Consider the following 8552-nt stretch of genomic DNA (forward strand, 5'->3'; position numbering starts at 1 on the left):
TGCCCCTAACACCACCTCCGCCGGTCGTCGCGGGTGTCAGCGCGCGGCCATCGTGGGCGTCGCGCTGCCTCCGCCGGCCGCCACGCAGGCCTGGGCACCGCCTCCACCAGCCGCCACGGGCGTCTACGCCCTACGCGGCGCCTCTGCCAGGCTGCTGGTCGCCTCTACGCACCGCCTCCACGTGGACCTGCGCACTGCCTCCACTCGATTGGGTGCTGCCCCGTGACTCACAAGTCACAACTATACATACAACAGGCCGAGATGTTACTTTAGTTTCATCAGATGAATGGAGCAAAACGTGCAACAATGCAGCGCCGAGCCATTCTAAGATTGTACTGTAACAAACTAACAACGATGCAGCAATGCAAAACAAGGTAACGACAGCTATTACTGCATGTACGTGTACAAACGGTCACGATCAGGTGGGGGCAGGGTGTGTCCATACCACGCGTTGGCGCGGACAAGCGCGACGTCAGCGGCTGGCACCACCATGCGCACCTTGCCCCTAGAAGCCGGCACAGTGCAGGTGCAGGCCCAGGCACTGGGCGGCGGCGGTGGCCGCCTAGGGTGCCAGCTCCAGGGCCACGGCCTCAGTCAAGTGCAGTAGCAAACGCTTCGACCGGCGGGCTCAGCCACGGAGCTCGGTTAGCGCGTGGCTGGTCTCCTTCGGGAGCCTCGCGGCAGCCTCAGTGATGTTCACCTTGGCCAGGCGCCGCAGGAGCACGTCCTCCTCCGGCGTCCACGCGCGAGGAAGCCTCAGGCGGACCACGATGCCCGCCGCGGACTAGCTCGGCTACTGCTTCGACGCCGGCACTGACGACGCGTGGGCGAGCTCCGGCCTGGCCACGCCCAGGCCATCGCAAACGTCGCGCACATGATCACTGGTCGGGGGGTATTTTTGACCGAGATAACAGCTCCGTTTCTTTATTTTAACAAAATGATACTTTTCAGTTTATGGTTCAACCTTTGGGTGGTATTTTATGGGGGCGTAATTTTTTTATGGTATTTTAGCGATCTTTTGATGCTACACGACCAATTTTGCCATATAAAATCACGCTGAGCAACAGTGCTGTGGATGTGGTCCTTGGCGTCCTTCGCCTCCCCTTTGGCATTGATACAGGGACCTGGCTCACTGGCTGTGGGCTGTGGCCGATGCAGTGCAGTGCCAGCGCAGGCCTGCCCTGCCTGCCCCCCCCCCCCCCCCCCGGTTCGCCGAAACTTAGCTGAAATTGGTTGAAAAACACTGTTCTGACTGAAATGTTGTCAATACTGGTCCGGCTAAAAAAAACTGAACAAACCGAATTTACGGTAAGCCGAACGGGGCCGTCGTGGGAGGAGAAGGAGAGGACTGGATGGTGCCGTTCCACCACTACTGTACGTACAGACATGGGGAGGCGGCTGAGCGCGTACGTGCAGGTGCAGCAACATTTGCGCTCCATGTAGGTGTGGACGCGCCGTGCTGCCCGCGCGCGCTCTGCCGGTCTGCGTCCCTGCCTCTCTGCCCATGCCCTCCCCTCCGGGCTCCCGGCCCTCCCGCCCCGGGAGAGGTGCTCAGGTGGGAGTCACCTCGCTTCTGCCGCTGATAAGGACGCGTCGGCGGCGCCCGCGCATCACGAGGCGGGCGTCTGAACGTGGGCAGATGGATCCTGATGAGTTTTCGAAGAACTTTCGCATGAAGGGTCGTTTTGGAAAGGTGCAGTGCGGTGCAGATATTTTCGTGACGTTTTTCCCCCCCCTCCTGACAGTGTAGAAAGTTTATACACGCGCCCCACAGGTACTTGGGAGTGCTAAAAGTTTGTTCACTGCAGAGGGGCTCCGACGGCGACGCTCCGTGGTTTTAAACTGGTGATGGATGAAGTATGAGATCTTGGTAGGCCGAGTGATTTGGAGCCCTAAAATGCAGGTCTTGCTGTGAATGAACTTTTTAAAGCACTGCTACCTTGATGTACAAGTTGTACTGTACAATGCACTGCGGAGAGGACGGACAGGTTGTCTTGTTACAGATGCAAGCAAGCTCCCATTACTTGGACCTGCCCCTGCCCGGTGAAACGATGGGATCAGCGACGCCGACGCAGAGGAGCAGTGGGATGCTCTTAAAGAATTCAAGAGTCGGTCGGCGCTCGGCTCGACTCCTCTGCGTCAGGGCGTCGCTGATAACTGCCCCCCCCCCCCCCCCCCCCCCCCCCCCCGCAATGCACGCAGCAGGCAGCCCAGCGAGCAAGGAAGGTAGGACTATGGAGGAAGAGGGGTGGCATGGCACAGCTTAAACAAATGCTGCTGCTACCCAAGACTCGCCATCACCCTTTGCTTAAAGAAAAGGAGCTGTCAGCCTCATGATCGGATAGCACGTTCTCATGCAGTTTGTTTATAGTCTCACGGAGGAGCCTATTAACAAAAAAAAAAGTATATGCGTCAGCAGACAGGGAGCTTACTGAAACCCCCATCACACCTGGAACATGGAGCCTTTAGCGTTTTTTCAAATCCTAGATTTGTTCGCAAGCTTCAAGAGAAAACAAACAGCCAGCAGCAGCTTCTGCTGAAACTGACGCTAGACTGGCGGTGCCTGCAGGGAGAGCTAGTGGGAGTTCTTTAAGCCGCGAGAGGGGAGGGGCCAATCAGGAGATGACGACGGCGAGGGCAGCACGCAGCAGGCCAGGGGGAGGGGACACGGGCCATGTGAGCGAGGGAGGTCAAGCCACGAAATAATCATCGGAAATAAAAGCGCGGCTGTACTGTAACAATTAATCGCGAACAGGGCGCGGTACAACGCAAGTGCGAAGTATTTAGGGGCGAAGGGACAGCGCTTGGCTTGGACCACAGGGCCAGGGCCCACGGGGATGGCCGCTGGGCCGTTCGTATAGCCGTGGCTCGTTGTACACGATAATAAATTTTTAGTCAAAATAATATTTTTAATACAAATCAGCCAACCATATCTCAACCTAACATCCTATCCATCGCGGGCAGTGTTCCGGTTGCCGTGCCGATGACCCGCGGTGGTCCGGAGATCGGGCGGGCCCGTAGATTTGTACGCAGACGCTACAGCTGAACCAGCGCTGGTAGGGCCAGGACTCGTGTCGGGAGCCGTGTGTGAAACAGATTAGGGCAAAGAACAAAAGAGGGGTTTCCATTTGCGAGGGTGACAAGCATTTGACTGTGGCTCATCAGTAATGGCCATGTTTTTATCTAAACAGGCAGTGGCGTGTAGTAAGTGGTGATATGGACAAGGCAGGCGCAAATCCGTGTCTGGGCAGAAGCAGTGTGTGATAACCAGAATACCAGATGCAAAGCAAATTGCTGTGTTTGGCAAAAGTGGATAGCAGGTAGCAGCGTTGGTCTCAATGCGCGGCAGTGTGAAATGCTGTGCAGGCAGGTTGCTCTCTTTTCTTTTTTCTCAGGACAGATGTAACAGTTCAACTAACAACAATAGTTGAAGAGTAAATTTCCGCCATGGTATATCACAGAAAATCAGACAGCGAAAAAGACGTTTTTCCAAAGCCTGTGAATGAAAAAGAAGGAAGCCGGGAGTCGCTATACACAACCATCTCTATGTATGTGTGTCGACAAAACCATGCAATTTCCAGCTGCTTGACCGATGTCCTCAACTGCCACTTGCAAACTTCTTGCATATCAAGCATGCACTATTTTGAATTTATACACACTAGTAAAGCTAATATGCTTAAAAAACAATAGGAAGGACAGGTTGAAGCAAAACCAACTCCGGCTTGTCTAGAATTCATGTTGTCCTCCACTTGAAATAGAAAAGACTTTTTTACCGCCTAGCAATCTTGTCTAGAAGACTTTCAGACCATATACATACTCCGTTTACAGGTCAGAACAAAATAGAATCGTCGTTTCATCATGCTATGGCCCCGTTCGGCTGAAACTGGCTGAAAAACACTGTTCTGACTGAATTGTTGTGAGAGAAAAACACTGTTCCGGCTGAAAAAGAAGCCGAATATGGGGTAAGCCAAGGCACTATTTAGCCTAGTATGGAAATTGGACAGAGAACAGAATGGCCAGGGAACCCCTAATGTTCCATACCTCAGACACGGATGTTTGGCAATTGCAAATACAATTGGCATACTTTATATTCTCCGTTTCTTTCACAGAAACAGAAAGCTCACCCTGTCATATGCATTTGGTTTCAAAATCATCTAGCTTGATATATAGCAATAAGATCCAGGACCAGGACTGTATTATTAAGTGCTAAGAATGGAGAATGTTCCAAAGCCAAAAGTGTTTCCTCTAGCACACGCAAATCAGCTTCAATTCTGATAATGGCTGGTACAGTACATAAAAAATAACTATACTTCTGGTAGCAGCAATTTAAACTAAAGGCACCATCTGATCACCAGATGCCTCAATCGAATTTTCAGAGCATTAATTCTACCACTCTTTAATATCACAACACCACTCGCAAGATGTAGTTTGTAATGCAACAACAGCATGATCCGTGATCCACGCTTTAGAAATCTATACATCAATCTTGGATTATCGGGCAAAGAAAGTTAATGTGCCCAACCATTCAGTTCATATGTCAGTTTTCATCTGATTTACATAGTAAAATGACCAACATCATTGCCACAAATATGCCAAATTATCCTCTGGCTAACCAAGAGAGCAAGAACAGCGTTGTGAGACCCAAGACCAACATGTTACATTGTAGAGACACCCACACGAAGATTGCTAAAATTCATTAGGCCTAGCTAATACTCCAACAACATAAGTAAAGCAATCAGAGGTGTGGAACAACCAAGACAATAGTTCCTCTGTAATGTTTATAATTGCAAGACAAAATGCATATTACCAGAGTTAAAACATGCCTGCAAATGGTGTAGGTGTGACGATGGTTGATGGATGAGGAAGGTAAGATCAGCACCGCCATGCCGAGACAGACACGAGCTCGCCGTGCTGCCAGTAGAGTGCTAGACCCATTCCACACTTCTCCACGTGGAATCCTCGGACCTGCACCCGCTTCAAGAGGCAGTCAGCTTGTGCTTCTGCAAGGTTGCTGAGCGGCACTGGAGCAAACCCGGCCGATGTAAACACTGCCCGCCAAGCCATTGCCTTTTCAGCTTTACGCCGGCCAAGTACTGCATCCTCTACTCTCGGTTGGATCAGAAACCTCTCAATCTTACTGGCAGCATCCGCATTAGTACCAGCAGCGTCAAGTGAGTCGAGAAGGAACATACAAGACTGGAAGCAATTCATGAAGTGCTGTGAAAATGGGAGGTCACCCCGGTCACTACCATGGTCAATAGCCACGGCAATCTTAGGAGCAAGCTGTTTCACCAACTGAAGCAGCATCGGAAGTGGTGGCGTGCGTGCAGAGCAACCAACAGGGAGGCAAACAGCGACAACCTCATCGGCAGTAGGAGGAATGAGTTCCGCTGGATCAAATGCATCGAGATTGATGGCAGTGAACTCAAATGGAATGCCAAGGTCCACAGCAAATTGTGAGAGGTTCTCCCGAGTAAGATGCAGCTCAAGTGGGTGGTGGGAAGCACTTGAGACGAAGGCTGTGAGCTTCAACATTGGCAGGGGGCTGTTCCCAGTTCCACGGCGGTGTGCAAACTCCTGCAAGAAGGAAGCCCACTGGCCACCAACACCAAGGTCGAAATCAATGATGCGGATACAAGATGAAGTTGTTGAGGCGATCTCGTCGAGAAGCGCCTGAGTGGCCGTGAAATTGGCGAACTGGAGCACAGGCGAGAGGTCGGAGAAGGACTTGTATGCACCGAGCTTGAGGGCGACGTCGAGCGGGGAGGTTAGGCGAGTGGAGCCTTGGTGGCCGTCGGTGAGCGCGAGGAGGAGGGCCTCTTTGAGGTAGGAAGCGGAGCGGAGGAAAGGCTTCCCGATTAGGGGGAAGCTGCTGATTGAGCCGCGCCAATATCTCTCGCGCGCCGATGGAGTTGCCGACCTCAGCCGCCTTTGCCGCGGCAGCAAGCTCGTCCAGAAGCTGTTGATGTTGCTGCGGCGCCGGGATTGTTTTCATCGCTCCCCGCGGCGGTTGCAGCGATGGCTGGAGCTGGAAGGGCCCGGTGGTATGCAGTGGTGGGAATGGTAGACCCTGCGGCGGCGGCGGGTGGAGCTGGTTTTGGAGGAGGAACAGGTTGTCGGGCATAGAGTGGTGGCGCTTCGGCGGGGGCGGGAGATGTGGCTGGTGCTGATGGTCGGGAAAGGTGGGGAGCGGCATGAAGGAGGCCGCGCGCAGCGTCTGTTGTTGATTGAGTAGACTTGCCGACGGGACTCCTAGAAGAAGGGGCTTTATGTCGCCACCGTCGTGGAAAGCCATGGTCGTGGCCGGCGGCGGCGGCTGAAGCACCGCCTCGGATGGTAGGAGGCCGAAAGTGGAAGTGGCCTTGCTGCCGCTGCCGCTGGTGAGCGACCTCGCGCCGGGGGACGACAAGTCGGAGGCCAGCGCCCCGGCCGAGGCGCCGCCGCCGCCGCCGCCGCTTGGGTGATGCTGCAGGGAGAACCCGAGCGGGTCCGAGGTCGGGAACCCAAAGCCGGCGGCATTGCCGAGGAGCGCCGGCGCCGGCGGCTCCATGTCGCCCGGCGCGGTCATGATCCAGTTGAGGAATGTCTGGTCCTGGTCGGCCACCGCCGCGGCGTCGCTGAGCATGGCGTCCCAGCCCTCCTCCCCGACGAACCCGACGTCCAGGGTCCCCGGTATGGGCGGCAGCTCACCACCGGACCACTCCTCCTTCCTCCCGCCTCCACCGCCGCCGCCGCCGCCGTGCTCGCCTGGCGCCGCCCATTTGGTGGCTTCGGCGGCGGCGGCGCTGTTCTCCGAATCCGCTGCCACGCCGGAAGAGGAGTCCCTCGCGGCGCCGCCCAGGGACGAAGACAGCGTCGATGTCGAGTACGGCGGGCTCGGGCTCCGTCTGCAGTCGAGCACCGACGTCGGCTCCACCAGCAGGTCCCGTCCGCCGCCGCCCTTCCCGTCCGGCCAAAGCAGCGCCTCTATGGTCCCCGCCCCGCTCCCGTCGGCACTGAATGGCGCCGCCCTCATGTACCTACTCGCGCATGCTAGGGCGCGCGACCCCTGCCGGCGAGATCTGGGGGCGCCAGGCAACCGGTGGTGGTGGTGTCGATGCGGCGCTTGCTTGTGCGCGTGGGGTGGAACAGCGAGGAGCGGTGTGCCTGCACCTGCCTGTTGCCGCCGGCGTGCTCGAGGCAGTCCTATGCGCTCCGGCCGCCGGCGCGGTCGCCCCTGGCGTGAAGTGCTCGTGGCCGGTCCCCCCACGGTTGCTGATCCCGTGGGCAAGAGGACGGAGTATGGAGCAGCGCGCAGCAGTTAGCCGAGGAGGAGGCGCGCGTGGCCCGTGGATGAGAGAAGAACTGAAGAAGGAGCGGGCGGGCAGCGGCCGTTCGCTGGGATGGGGATGGGGAACGATGGCACTCACTCTACCCTCTCTTCTCGAGCCCAGAGAGATGTCTCAGCGGCTGCGGCGGCAGCCCTGCTCTGGTCTGCGCTCTGCCTCGCTTGTTTCGTCGGGTGGTGGCCTCTTGGAGTTGGCCTCCACTCGCCTTCCCTTTCTCTCTCTACCACTGCCATGGTCCCTGGATGCGTGCAACATAAAAAAGTTTAAAAAGTGTGCGCCCTCCTCTCTGTCTTTCTTTCTTTCCCCATCCATCCTCTCCCCTCACGTCCTTCGGCCTGTTCAGGCCTTATTTGATTGTAAATTTTTGGACACGGTAGCATGTTTTGTTTGTATTTGACAAACTTTGTCTGATCATGGACTAACTAGGCTCAAAAATTCGTCTCGTGATTTACAACCAAATTATGTAATTAGTTATTTCTTTTACCTGCATTTAATACTCCATTCGTGCGTCCAAAAATTGATGTGACGAAGAGAGAGTGAAAAAACTTAAAATTTGAAGGTGATCTAAACAAGGCCTCACTTGACTATCTCCAACCGCTCAAACCCAAAAACAATACCCATTCTAAAAATTAAGTCATAAACAGTAACATAGTCTCCCACTCAAAATATCTAAGGCTATGTTTAGTTCCACTCCAAAATATCAAAATTTTCAAGATTTCCTGTCACATTGAATCTTTGGACGCATGCATGAAATATTAAATATAAATAAAAAATAAAACTAATTACACAGTTTAGACGAGATTCACGAGACGAATCTTTTAAGCCTAATTAGACTATGATTGGACACTAATTGCCAAATAACAACGAAAGTGCTACAGTAGCATTTCGCCAAAAAAATTGCTATCTAAACGGTACCTAATCTCCAACAGCGAACCCAAGCGTGGTTTCCGCAGCTCCCTTCTCGTGGTCATCGTGTGTCCAAAATCCAATCCCCTCCCTCCCAATCTCCTCCGCCTCCGCTCCCTTTTGCTCACCCGCACGATGGCGTCGGAAGCGCGAGGCGAGGCGGCGCCGGTGGAGGTGCGGGCGCGGGACCTGCTGGGCCCCATGACGCTGCGTGAGAAGGCGGCGCAGATGGCCCAGATCGAGCGCACCCTCACGGACCTCGGGGCCGGCAGCGTCCTCAACGCCGGGGGAAGCACGCCCCGCGACCGAGCCTCCCCC

The 8552-nt window shown here is 54.9% G+C and overlaps 1 pseudogene; it reads right to left on the bottom strand.

Annotated features, from left to right (window-relative positions):
- Positions 1 to 4578: 4578 nt before the first annotated feature.
- Positions 4579 to 7644, bottom strand: LOC136491191 (scarecrow-like protein 6; annotated as a pseudogene).
- Between the last annotated feature and the right edge of the window lie 908 nt (positions 7645 to 8552).

The sequence above is a fragment of the Miscanthus floridulus genome, chromosome 11 (assembly GCF_019320115.1).
Source record: "Miscanthus floridulus cultivar M001 chromosome 11, ASM1932011v1, whole genome shotgun sequence".
Taxonomy (NCBI): Eukaryota; Viridiplantae; Streptophyta; class Magnoliopsida; order Poales; family Poaceae; genus Miscanthus; species Miscanthus floridulus.